Here is a 9,233-nt window from a genome sequence, read left to right as displayed (position 1 = left end):
GAACCTGAAAAAAGGCTGAAGGAAATCAGCACAGCTGTAATATAGTTGACCCAACACCCACAACAGCAATCCTGTCAACGCGTGCACGAATGCAACATTGAACCCCTCAGGGCTGACCTGGCTGCCTACCATTGTGATGTGGCTGCTATTCTCAAGAACCAGCAGATCCTTTTTGCCTTGGAGTACTGCCCTTAAGACCTTCACAGGTAGCAGCAACCGGGATGTCTGACTCCACGTCTTCTAACACTGAGGTGTGTGTTGCCCCTTCACAACCACCACCAACAAGGACAGAGGAGGCAACACACACATCAGAAGAAGAAGACGTGGAATAGATCACATTCACACATAAAAGTACCCGGAAGCACTAGTCCCTGCCACATGGCCACCTATTACCAAGGTCCAGTGCTTTGTAACATGCCAGTCTTGCAACAACTGTACTCAATGACTGTTCTGCAAACCACTGTATATCTTGTCAGCCTGCCCAGTGCTTGTCTCTCTCTTACTCATTGGCAAATCCTGTCCCTCTGCACTGTCTGACACATCACCCCAGTATGTCAAATGCATTTTCCTTCAGCACTTATGTAGGATCACAATGGAAGATGTCACTATAATGGACTCACAATCATGGACAATGTACATATCGCACTACAGCACTGTTCAATAAATAGCACTTACACAACCACTTTGTCTCTGTGTAATGTGACACATCAACCGTGCAGTAGATCACTGAAATGTTCCTCCTGTCAAATAACATAGCTTGTCAATACAACTGTCCTGAAATAATGTAGTCTGCTAACTATGCACAGTGGCCTGGATTGCACCATACTCTGCCCTTCCTGAGGGTAATATCTGATGAAAATAGAAACCATACAACATAATGCTGTGTTGGACAGAATAATGCTTCCTCAAGCGATATCTAAGCCATTAAATAGTGGCAACTGAATGTTGGCACCATGCAATACTAACACATATAACATTGCCCACAAATCTAAGCAAACAGTCAACAAACTGCATGCATGAAGGTGTCTGAGTTTACATTCAAATAAGTAATCATGCTGAACAGTGTCACAAATTATCTATGTGAGTCATGAACACAATATTACAAGAGTGCTTACTACCACTCAGCTAATAAGGGTTTCCTTGAACATCACACTGCAGTCAGACATAACACAATGTCCCCAATCATAAATCTGGAAGCACTGTATGTGACATTGAAAACATACTTAATGAAAAAAAAACACATTGGGATCCATAGTAACTGTGATTGGTGGTTGCAATGAATGGTCTAATCTTTTCAAGGTAGCTCTGGGGTAGCTGCCAATGTTACAGCTCAGTTGGGATTTGTCTGCAGCATAGGACACAAATGTAATACAACAGAATTCAAGTACACTTATGCCAAGGCCCTGATCTACAAGCATTTCACACATACTGTGAAGGGTTCACTAGATATTTATTAAACGGTAATAACAGAAGAGAAAACTCGGGTAAAAGCCTTACCTACCCTAATCTACCCTAACTACTCATTACCCACAACTGTCCCTAACTAACCTAGGCTTTAATCATATCACAGTGAACTTGTGAGTGTACGAGGTAAAGAACACAGACATGAGAGAGATGCTTGCTCTGCAAATACATACCATCTCATTCATAATTGAGTGGGAGACTATCATACTTGTTGTTCTTGGTTGATTGGTTGTAATTTTGTAATGCATACATGGGAAGTGTTGGTTGTATGTGAAGTTTAGGAGATGTGCTAGGATCATGATATGGTGATCATCTTGTCATGCATATGCAAAGTGTGCGGCAAAGAAGTGTAAGATAGATAGATGCATAGGCTACATAGCACCTTTCTTTAAACTTACCTGGACAAGAGCAGGTCATCTATTTCAACTCAGACACTGTCCTGAATGCAAGACTGCTATCGATGATCTTTAGTCTTGCCAAGAGTGCTGGCCCTATGTTTTAGTCCTCAAAGGTGTGCTATGCTCACACCAACCGCAAGGGAAAGCTATCCTGCCCAATGAAGCAAAGTGACTCTCTGGTTTATGAGTAAGAGGGGTCAGTCGATAGACTTTCCTAGGGAGATCATAATAATCAGAAGAACACCAGGGATTGGGTCGGAAAAAGGAATCTGCAGGGTGGTGTTGTGATGATGTCGCAGTCGTACAAAGGTGCCACCCAGGCTCGCTGACGTCAGTTTCTTTTCACGGCTTTCCACACCAGCAGCGCAGAGCCATGAATAACACTGAAATTGGAGCACCAGCGCTAAGGGCCTGAATGGGGAATTTCTGAGCCTAGAAATCAGTTTGCAAGTGGGAAGGATGGGTGGGTCAGTAAGGAATCTGCAACTAGAATATGTCTCTACGAGATAAATCATTACCAAAGGTAAGTAAGTTGTTCATCTGACAGAGACTTCTAGTTGCCGATTCCTTACCTTAGAATAGATGCCCAAGCAATACCAGGTGGGCTGCGAATCAAAATCTTACTAAGAAGTCCTGCAGGACCGAATAACCAAAGTAGACGTCTCTGCGGACCTGACTGTCCAGGCAGTCATGTCTTGTGAACGTGTGCAAGGGGTCACAAGGGGCAAGCCAGGGGTTGCAGTAGCGACCCCTGGCAATCCCTAAATGACCTCCATGAGCACAATGAACTTTATTGCATTTTGCACCCTGTATGCCTATGCCAGAAAACGTTTTCTGGCCCCTATGAGAATACTTTGGGCAAGATGTATCAAAATCACATTTTGCATTCCCTAAATAGCGAATTTTAAGAAATCGCTCTTTAGGGAATGCAAAATGCTATGTAACAAAATAGTTGCTCTCTCATAGCGATTCCTACAGAATTGCAATCGCTCTTAGGGAATCACTATTAGGGTTTGAGACTCTATTCATTCCTATGCGCCTCAAGGCCCGTACGTGTGAATGGTTTTGCATTTCCTAATTTGAGATTTCCTATTAGGAAGCTGCAAATTAGGAAATGCAAAACCAAGCGTGCCGAGGGTCTAAGGCCCCCATTGATGCACCACCCAAAAAAAAAGTGCACATGTAAATGCCCCTGGGGCATGTGTGCGCTACATGACACTTTAAAAAATGAATTTTTAATGCATTTCTTAAAATTGCAAATGGTTACAATCAGTTTGGAGTTCATATTAATAGCATTTCCTAAATGACCAATTTGCATTTAGGAAATTCTTATTACATGTGCATAGGGAAACGCAAATTGGAATGCCCCAATTGTGATTTCCTATTTAGGGGATTGTAAAGTGTGATTCCCTATTTGGAATCGCAATTTTAGCGAATTGCAAAACATTGTGATTCCCTAAAAATGGGACTTCAATGCCTTTCATACATTGTGAAAGCTTATTTTGCATTCATAAACGGTTAAATTTACCGATTTGCATAGTTTATGAATGCAAAATATTTTGATACTTCTGGCCCTAATTCTCATAGGGTGGCTTTTGAATTGCTGCAAAAACTAAAAAAGTTGGAGATGTGTGTTGTCGTGGGAAACTTTGTAATCTCGCCCCGAGAATAAGAAAGAGATATCCTGAAGTATAAATCTCCCCATTTTGTTTGTTAACGTGGGTCCTGTAGGTTGGGGGAACTTTGTGCAGCATCCTCTCTGTATCTCAGATGTGTTATGCTCAGGACTGTTCTGTTTTATTCTTTGTAGTGTATTTATATTACATATTTTTATGGAATGTTTTATGAATGTTACTGTTTATTGGAATTGATGTTATATTGATTGAATGTTTTCTCTCTGTGTACTTTTATGGTCCTTACATTGTTGATGTATTCTTCTTTGCCAACCTAAGATTGAGTTACTGAGCTTTCAAATGGAATATTTGTTCGCTTTCCATTTCATACAACTTTATTAACTAACACACAGTTTAGTATGTTGGTGCTCCAGAGTAGCTTGCACTTACTTCTGCGCTGCTTGAGAGAGGAGAAAACAGAGACATGTTATGATTATTTGAACTAATTGTGTTTTATGTAATATTCAAGATTACATTGACTGCAGATGACAATGCTATTGACACATACTGCGATTATGTTATGAGTAGGTAGAAGCATTTTTGTTTTTGTTACAGTGTCAAAGCCAAAAGATTCTGGCTCATCCAGTGACTTCTTCAGACTGTTCCTTTTGGGCTTGTTCCGTTCTTCACTGCTAATGAACCTTGGAAAAATGCAGCAGCAAACTTCTTTATCCGTGGTGTCCTGCAATTATTGGGAAATTAAGCTCCTATTCTTGAAAACCATTGTTCAAAATGTACAGCAGAATGCATCAATCTTGGTGATGAAAGCTTTCTTTTGAGAAAAAAATAACCGTGCTGCAAATTTACATAAAATGCTGCTTTATCACCACTAACTGATAACTGGCTTTTAATTTGTGTTACAGCATCAAAATAGGGACCACACTGAAACCTCCATAGCTGTTGACCATGGACTCAATCACTATCTATAACGGGTGTTTGTTTGTTGGACTCAATAGGACGTTTACTGCAGATGTTCTAAATCTGGTGAATGAAAGCTTCAATGACTGCACCTCCTCTGTGAAGATCGTCGGGCAGCCCTGGATCTTGTATGAGCATCCACACTATGAGGGACGGTGTGTAGCCTTAGACGAGGGAGAATGCTTAAGGTTTGGCTCAGGAGACCAATCTAGTGTCTGCAAACATGCATGACAAGATGAGCTCTCACAGGGTCCAGAGTGGAGCATGGGTTCTGTACGAGGATGTAAACAGAGGTGGCAGGTGCATTGTAGCCAGGGCAGGTGAATATTTACCAGATTACTGCAATATCGGTTTTAATGATCAAGTCTCCCAAGTGTATCCCCTGTTTTCTGGGACATGCTCTGTGACAGCCACAATTCTGTGGAACTAGAAAAAGGTACAGAGTGAAAGAAACGTTCAGATAGATCAGTACCTTTACACCAACAACATAAACGTAGATCAGTAGTTCACCGCCAATTCTGCCAAAGAGTTTGAAAAATATGTCTCCCATAGCTTCGAAATCAGCAATGAGACATCAATCAAGGTGGGGACATCCTTTACCTTGTAAGGAGTGGTCAATATTGAGGCAGAGGTGTCCAACACCTTCACAGTGAAGAAAGGTGAAACTGAGGCATTCACCACGAGGAAAAAGACAGAGTTGAGTATGCTGAAGAAGGCCCCACCACATACAAAACTGACTGTTAATTCCCTGTGCAAAGAAGTAACAATCTCATTGCTGGTGGAGATGAAAATCATCTGGGTCAATAAAACTTATGTCGAAACTGGAACATACCGATGTGAGTCTGGTACAGAAGCCTGCATTGATCTGCAGTCCCTTTCAATAAGTTGATCCAAGCCGGAGTCACACATTTTCTCCATAGTGGCCATATTCCAACATTGATTTGCTATTCTTTCAGTGATTATAATTGTATTTTGCTGAAAACTGAGAACTTTGAGAATGACCCTTTCGTTTAAAGATGACATTTTTCCACACTTTACTTCAAAAAGTCGGTCATAGACAGAATGTACCTTCCTCTTACCCAACTCTTATTAAAACCCATTAAAGGGGTTTCTTCTGTAGAGAAGTGACAAGCTGTAATTCCCTACCAGAATCTCCTCCAATTCCCTATCTGAACTGGGGACGGGGGGTCATTGCTGATTCGTCTACATACTGCCCCTTCGAAGCAGAGAACCAGTGCCACCCTCTAATGAGCCACCAGATCTAACAGCGGCCCAGTGAGGGAGTGTTCTCTGCATAACCCAAGCCAAACCTGTACTGTGGCTGGCAAAGGTTGTATCTGCTGCTCTCCTCAGGTCATTAGAAAACTCCATACTGATGCAGGTCACTTACTGGCAATGCTTCAGTGGTGTGAGACTGGGTTTACTGCTGCATCGGTTTCTGTTAATTGCTGTGCCAATATCATCTGTCCACTATGTCTCAATGCTGCAGCAATTCTGTTTCTTTCAGAACACGGGACAAGGTAACAATATGAACATCCAACAAGTGTCTCTGCACGAGATATACCTTTAAAAATGCCCATCTAGCAGACATTCAGTACAAAAAATTGTTTCAGAAGATGTAGTCCGATGACGCCTGACTGAGCACGGCCATCAGTATTTTATTTAGTGATGCAACTATGACGTGTGTGGGTACAAAGCAGGTTTGTGGCAAGGACTGACCTACTGCATAGTCTTTCATGACCTATGGGACAGATCATAAGTTATGGACATGAGTTAAAGGTGGTAGTCTTTCATCACGGATGGACAGTTCAAATGTCTTGAAATTGATGCATACCTTCATGAAATGGCAATGGCTAAGACACAAAAGCTGTTACTATTTTGTTGTGAAACCTTTCTTGGCCAGATATTGAGCATTAGTTAAAAACGCAGGTTACTTGCTCCAACTGTTTATGGCTGTGATGGGTAAATACATAAACTAGATGAAGCCTGAGTGGGTAATCACTGTAAACACATCTGTGCACAAGGTTGCAATGATAGAACTGAAGGTGCAAGCTTCATTTACATCTTTAATGTGCTTCAGTATCTTTTAAGCCAGAAACATTTATGTGCAGCTCTATTTTCTGTGCTGAATTTTAGGTTTGTTTTCAGTTTTTCTTTTTTAATGTTTGCTTTAGTTATATTGCAGCTTAAACTGGTACATGTAGGGTTTTTGTCTTCTTATTTTAAGTCTCGAAAAACTAACCATAATCTCCGATTTCTATCCAACCCACCATTGGGATTAAGCTACCAAAGATAACTAATGTTGTAATTAAGGATTACATTTGGCAAATCAATGATCAGGGTTTGCTTTCCAGTATAACTGTTTTTGTTTGGGTTTATGACTAAATAAATCTCAGTTATAAGCAGCTCCAGCTTGCACCTGTCTCTTGTTTTCACTCGCATTGGAATAGTCAATGTCACCATCACAGCACTGGCAGATGTTGGCAAGGATGGTTGGGGGAGCCCAGTTTCCTGCTAGCTCTCAGTGACTGAAACTTTCACTACACAGCGACAGTCTAAGAGCAGGTAACAGATGCCAGTCTCGAAAAACACCTATCCGAAATAATCTATGTCCAGTTTCCACATACTGCCAACCTTACTTTTCAGACACCAATGTAGTCTGGATAATGCTACACCAGTCCCCACTGCCGAAAAGTCCTTGTGGGCTACATATAAGAACACTCACAAACACACCCGCAAATACTTGCACGAACAAAACAAATGCACGAACCGCACAATTAGTTACACATCTGTAGACACACAAGGAAAAATGTACACCCACACTGACATGCAGCCAGAAACTTACACACAGACTGAGCCCTTTGTGACAAACACACACACACACAGAAAGATATGGAAATGCAAAGGCATAAAGTACTAGTATACATATTTATTCACCCAAACAGACATACACAAATAGAAGGAGACCAAACACACATAAAACACCAAGCACAAATAGTCTTAAAACTATGAACAGGTTTTGAGTTGAGATTTGAAAATAAATCCCCGAAATCCTACATAAGGATTCTGTGCCAACAGTTAACTAAACTCGTTCCCTTACTACAGAACCTCCTAAGATTGTTTACGCAAGGAAAGATGGATTTGATTTAGACAGGTTTTTATTCTGTTTTTGCACAAACATAGTGACACATCACAAGACTTTCCTTCCTGGTTTTAGACAGTGTAATACCTGCCTTTTTAATTACTTTAACAGTTTTAAGAATGTTTTAAGCCAAGGTAAAAAAACTAAATTTGGTAAATCAGATGCTTAATTTTTTATAGTGGGAAGGAATGTAATGAAAACTCTGGTTTACAGAGATGTGTTTCTGGCATAGGAGAATTAAAAACAGGTTGGACCTGATTAACCCCGGTTTTTCGCCATGCTTAAGATAGTTAAACCGTTTTATGCCCTAAAAGACAATCTTGTGTCTGCCGGCAGCGTTTGTAAACCAGGCCTAATAGCCTCACATCTTTCTGAAGCCCTACAACAGTCTTACCCCTCTAAGGTCAGAACCTGAAAGTTTTATTTCTATCAAACTTAATTAAAGGTGTTAAAATAAACGCAGCTTCTCAACAGTATATTTCGAATTCACTATGAGTTAATTACATCGTATTACTACCATTTATGCATTTAATAAAAAAACATCTGTCAAAATTATGGGGCAAGTATTGACACCTCTGCATTTTCCCGACAACAGAAGACACAAGCAGTGGAAAAGCGGATAGGTCAGCTCGGGAGTCAGCCTTTTGGCAATTTTCATGTTGTTTTTTTTCATGTTTTTTTTTGCAAGCATTAGTATTCAAGAAGCTACGTGGCCCTCATCAATGTAAAATAAAACAGTGTCTGAAAGGCCAAACTGTGTTAGCACACATCACTGCAGTAATAGGTGATACTGATGGGAACTGCTGTGTGTGTGGACTTGTTCCTTGTGAGAGCCCAGCACGCTGTAACTCAAGGTGAACTCAGTCACTGGGTTAAGCGCACTGAAGCACTGCCCCTCGACAAATGTGACTGACACGACCACAGAGCAATGAGGAATTCAGACTGATATCTCCTATGAGTAATTATGTAATATATATAATTCTACCGACAACAAAATCTCTTGGTTAACACGGAGCTAAAAAAGCAGATCACTCGAAAGAAAGAAAGCACAAATGAAAGAAAAAGAAAGAGGAAGGCAAGAAGTAAAGAAAGAGAAGAAAGAGAAAGAAAAGGAATGAAAGAAAGAAAGAAAGAAAGAAAGAAAGAAAGAAAGAAAGAAAGAAAGGCAAGAAGTAAAGAAAGAGAAAGAAAAGGAAAAAAGGAAGAAAGAAACAGAGAAAGAAAGAAAGAAAGAAAGAAAGAAAGAAAGAAAGAAAGAAAGAAAGAAAGAGGAAAACTCAAATGAAGAAAAGAGAAAGGCAAGAAGTAAAGAAATAGAAGAAAGAGAAAGAAAAGGAATGAAAGAAAGAAAGAAAGAAAGAAAGAAAGAAAGAAAGAAAGAAAGAAAGAAAGAAAGAAAGAAAACACAAATGGAGGAAAGAGAAAGGCAAGAAGTAAAGAAATAGAAGAAAGGCAAGAATGAAAGTTAAAGAAAGAAGAAAGCAAGAAAGAAAAAAGAAAGAAACAAAGAAAGAAGGAAAAAAAGAAAGAAAGAAAGTGCCAGCATGTACAGTTCTGATAGTGCAGCCTCTCTTTGTGCTCTTTCAGCACTAGAAGCAATGGTCCACATTTGATCCTTTCTCTATATCCACAGTGTAC

At 40.2% G+C, this 9,233-nt stretch overlaps 1 pseudogene; it reads left to right on the top strand.

Annotated features, from left to right (window-relative positions):
* Positions 1-4,441: 4,441 nt before the first annotated feature.
* On the top strand, positions 4,442-5,342 carry LOC138247191 (epidermal differentiation-specific protein-like; annotated as a pseudogene).
* Positions 5,343-9,233: the final 3,891 nt, after the last annotated feature.

Source organism: Pleurodeles waltl, chromosome 7 (assembly GCF_031143425.1).
Source record: "Pleurodeles waltl isolate 20211129_DDA chromosome 7, aPleWal1.hap1.20221129, whole genome shotgun sequence".
In the NCBI taxonomy this organism is placed as follows: Eukaryota; Metazoa; Chordata; class Amphibia; order Caudata; family Salamandridae; genus Pleurodeles; species Pleurodeles waltl.
The sequence above is the reverse complement of the archived record's forward strand: the minus strand, read 5'-3'. Positions and strand labels throughout refer to the sequence as shown.